The sequence below is a fragment of the Limulus polyphemus genome, unplaced genomic scaffold (assembly GCF_000517525.1).
Source record: "Limulus polyphemus unplaced genomic scaffold, Limulus_polyphemus-2.1.2 Scaffold2568, whole genome shotgun sequence".
Classification (NCBI taxonomy): domain Eukaryota; kingdom Metazoa; phylum Arthropoda; class Merostomata; order Xiphosura; family Limulidae; genus Limulus; species Limulus polyphemus.
This window is the reverse complement of record NW_013668178.1, coordinates 175,209-180,302: the sequence shown is the minus strand read 5'-3', so window position 1 is coordinate 180,302 and position 5,094 is coordinate 175,209. Positions and strand designations below refer to the sequence as shown.

At 31.9% G+C, this 5,094-nt stretch overlaps 1 long non-coding RNA gene across 1 annotated transcript in view; it reads right to left on the bottom strand.

The window, feature by feature from the left end:
• Nucleotides 1–615: 615 nt before the first annotated feature.
• LOC111087743 overlaps nucleotides 616–5,094 on the bottom strand; it is an 8,697-nt gene continuing 4,218 nt past the window's right edge. Inside the window, exon 3 of the long non-coding RNA XR_002612396.1 lies at nucleotides 616–1,664. This is a non-coding gene — a long non-coding RNA (uncharacterized LOC111087743). The remainder of the gene's footprint in view (nucleotides 1,665–5,094) is intronic.

The following is a 5,094-nucleotide window of genomic DNA, read 5'->3' as shown; positions in this document are numbered from 1 at the left end:
AAAAATAAATGATCTTTCAAAAAAAAGGTGTTATTGTATATATTTCACAAGTTATGTATCTACAATAATGCTACGAAAAGTTTAAACTTTTGCGACCATTTACTATTTTAGTTTTTATAATCAAACACTGTACAGTAATATTCCGTTAGATGAGGTGATTCAATTATGGGAAAACCAGTTCACTGCGATAAAATGACCCAATCTTATACCTGCCTAAATTACAAGAACATGATGGAGAGAGTGCAAACTTTAAGATCTTGTTTAAAGCCTCCGACTCTATGTACTTCAGATTTAACCAAAGCTAATTATTTTCCAAATGAACTCAAAAATTAAAATACACAAACAGTAAGTTGATCACTCTTTGCTGAAAACGTAAGTAAAATGCTTTTATTTGTAAATTAGGTTTATAATCTCCGTTTATTAAATTTGCATTTTCCTATGTTTGTATAAAAGTTGTCTTATGGTATAACAAATTTCTATCAGCGTGATTCTAAAAAAAACTGTTTATTTCACAAAATTATATCTTAAAAACTACTTGTACTAGGGAATCAAAAATTCACTAGAGACAAATTAAAAACCACGAGTTTTATTAGGGAATGTTTAAATGTGGTACACGGTGTTTCATAATCACAATATATTAAATACTTAAATAGTTTTCCTCATAGTCTAGCATTGATTTTATTTCTCCCTCTTTTTTTTTTACCCTCTCTTTCAACAATATGAGGTTAGTGATTTGAATTGAACTCTTGTCAGTGTGCAGGATATTCCAACCATCAATGGACACTGACCGAAACAGGCAATACTTGTATTAGCTTCATTTACACTTGATACGATGACTACGGATGGCAGAAAGCACATTGATCACCTGCTATGACAGTTTTTGAAACGCTCTGTACCATTTCCAGACCTCCCAGAATAAAACTAACCATTCTCAGTTCTCCCAAGATAATTAGTTTTTAAGATACAACTATTTTGATTATGTATTTATTTCTTTATAATTACCCTGTACTTTCAAACTTGGGTAAGGGAAAGGCTTGAAATGTCTTAAACTTGCATAGGTTAATCAACCCTCAGAACCGCTTATCAACAGACAATAGCGTCGACTTATAATAAAAATTTAATACCTTTTCTTTCATGTTTGAGCCCTCCACCCAATATTCATTTACTTCCGACGCCAGCGCCACCTATATGACACCTGAGAAGCTATCACACGTGAGGTTATCCTACGTATATTAGAATTATCAACGAAAAAATACAGAGCGCGTCTTTGTGCAACGTTTTATTAAAATTACTTAATATATCTTTAAACAACTCATGCCAATTAATAAATATTACCCTCCAAACTATTTTCTTTTTCTTTGTTTAAAACTAGAAAATTATAATTATTAAAGTATAGATACGACACGATTATGTTTCTAGACTATTAAGGGAAATTATAATTGGACGGAAGATTTTGTATCAATTAGAGTTGTAGAAAAAAAAAGTTTTAATAATTCACCCAACAGCCGAGGTTGGTTCAATTAAACAGCACTGATAAAGTGACCATTTCTCAAAATTGGACCGAGAGAAGACTGTTCCTCTTTCTTTGTAAGGGTCACCTGAATTTTCTTATTCATCAGTTCTTCACGCAAAGCTTTTACATCTTTTTCGGCATATGCCCTTAGCTGTATTAGAGAAAACAAACACTGATATAATTATGGCATATTTAAAAATTATTATTTATATCTCAAGTTTGTTCAAATATAACTTACAGTTAAGACAATCGGCCTATTTGATTTTCTATCGAAAATATCATAATATCATTTTAACTTGCCTTAGAGCTATGTATAGTCATATATACTATTTCAAATTGTTCTACATAGAGAGGAATCACCTACGTTCAGTTTGAATGTGGCCATCAAAAAATAAAATGAATACAATCTATTTATACCTCACATGCTAGTCTGTAGTTATATCTGTTAGACGTCTAAGTCTAGTTTCACTTTAGGAAGCTAATTTTATGACTTAGCAGAATATATTGTCTAACAAAATCTCCTCACTACTTTTCATTCTACAGACGTCAACAAGAAGTAGCGATTTTGCTAAAATTGACATTTTTGGTTAACACCAGAAATGATTGTAATGATCATGCTTAAACTACAAAAACTATTACTATTATCAGAAACATCTTGAATATTTTAATGGTAGAGATCAGAGAGAAAAACATGAACGTATGTTAACTATATTTTCTGTTTGATTTGCAGAACTATATGAACAAACACATTTTGTAATTTCCTCTTATTAAGTACAAGAAGACACCGCGTCTGCTACACTTGAATTTTTCCATTTTCGTTGGACGTATTAAAGTTTATTAATGGTTTTACATTCACTTCTACTCTTTAGTATCTTCACTAAATACTTGGCCCGGCATGGTCAGGTGGTTAGGGCGCTCGACTCGCAATCTGAGGGTCGCGGGTTCGAATCCCCGTCACACCAAACAGGCTCGCCATTTCAGCCGTGTGGGCGTTATAATGTGACAGTCAATCCCATTATTCGTTGGTAAAAGTTGGTGGTGGGTGGTGACTAGCTGCCTTCCCTCTAGTCTTACACTGCTAAATTAGGGACGGCTAGCGCGTGTAGCTTTGCGCGAAATTCAAAACAAACAAACAAACTAAATACTTCTCATCTTTTAATAAGGTTTGATCTAAGTTTCAGCTGCAGAGATTTTTCCTGAATTCCCTGAGATACGAAGTTGAGTCTGAATTGACGGCTTCAGATTTGATTCCATATTTGTAATCGAATCCAATAATAGTGTGAAATTATGGCAAACACGGCATACATACTTAGGTTTGATTTCCAATGTGTGAATAGGAATGTATGTGATTAAGTTACCAACAACTGCCCTCTCATACATTGGTTCTTAAACTGGGGGGATGACGTATCTTGAGGATCAGTGAGAACATTCTGGAAACAAAAGTTACCGCAAAAACTCTTTACAACAGTGAATAAGGCGACTATACTGAAAGTTTATAGTCAGAACTCTCATACCCGACCACCGAATATTGCTATAGTAGGTTATGATGCTGAAGCGCATTCCAGATTCGTAACACTATGACTGATACATCAAAGTTACTGGATAAAAGAGCTACTATTTCTTTATTCCATCCAAAGTTACATGCATTAAATTTAGAATTAAAGAGATGTCAGCGTCTTCACCTATTGATAACAAGTTTTGGATGTTGGTGAGAAGGCTTACAATGTGTTAGTTAATCTCCAGCCATTCCACCTAGAACGATCTCAACACAATTTCGTTAATAATGTCTGAAGTTTGGTTTTACTTGAAATGAATCCCTATAATGTTTCCTTTCCAAAAGCGGTTGAGTTTTATCATTCACAGTGCTTTAATTTTGATATCTCTGATATATCCTGTAAGATAATTTCTGGTTGTATTCTTGCACATATTCAGCACCAAGATAGGGAAATAGTTGCAGAGTTCTCCAAAGATGTTCAATGGTTTAGTCCTCCCTCGACTCACACATGCCATCATATCAACTAAGTTGGTTGTCTGGAAATAATCCCAGAGGAATATAGCCATCAGAAAACAAACTTTCTTAGTTCATGGATGGAAGAACTATATAGTCTTCCTCACCAAACACTAACTTAATAATGTCCTGTCATATTGAAGGAGCTGTCATACCCTCTTTCTCGGCAAGATATAGGAGTTTATGAGTTTGCTCCTTCCTTCTTGTAACTAAGGATACATTGGACTTTCGTCAGGTTTGCTCTTTGAATTGTGTCCTTGGTTCGCTTTGTCTTGTCAACAAATCTCTCCTTGTAGAATGTATCATATAGTTTCGAGTGTGTTTCCTTGACACTGAGCGGGTTATTGAAGGTATCATCTTTTATAATATCTTGCTTCGAAATATTTTGGAGTTTGGGTTGTGCAATTTAGAAACATGCTATGTATGATAACATGTTTCCTATTTTGCATTCACACAGCTCATAGTTGCTTACTTTTACTACATTGGGATCAGTATAGTTTCCATTGTGCAGCATATTCTGTCCTCCGAGAGATACCAATGATGGTAGCACTGTTTTTCTGCAAATAGTTTATATTATGTACCAGGTACATATCAGCACCAATTGTTTTCAAAAGGCCCAGGAGTCGTTTCACAATACAATGTTACAAAGAGCTATAATATCATTATTCACTAGTTTACTTAGTTATTAACTGCAACTATAATATCATTATTCACTAGTTTACTTAGCTATTAACTGCAACTATAATATCATTATTCACTAGTTTACTTAGCTATTAACTGCAACTATAATATCATTATTCACTAGTTTACTTAGCTATTAACTGCAACTATAATATCATTATTCACTAGTTTACTTAGTTATTAAATACAACAATAATATCATTAATCAGTAGTTTACTTAGCTATTAACTGCAACTATAATATCATTATTCACTAGTTTACTTAGCTATTAACTGCAACTATAATATCATTATTCACTAGTTTACTTAGTTATTAAATACAACTATAATATCATTAATCGGTAGTTTACTTAGTTATTAAATACAACAATAATATCATTAATCAGTAGTTTACTTAGTTATTAACTACAACTATAATATCATTAATCACTGGTTTACTTAGTTATTAACTACAACTATAATATCATTAATCAGTAGTTTACTTAGTTATTAACTACCACTATAATATCATTAATCAGTAGTTTACTTAGTTATTAACTACAACTATAATATCATTAATCACTGGTTTACTTGGCTATTAACTACAACTATAATATCGTTAATCAATAGTTTACTTAGTTATTAAATACAACAATAATATCACTAATCACTGGTTTACTTAGTTATTAAATACAACAATAATATCATTAATCAGTAGTTTACTTAGTTATTAACTACAACTATAATATCATTAATCAGTAGTTTACTTAGTTATTAACTACAACTATAATATCATTAATCAGTAGTTTACTTAATTATTAACTAGAACTATAATATCATTAATCACTAGTTTACTTAATTATTAACTAGAACTATAATATCATTAATCACTAGTTTACTTAATTATTAACTAG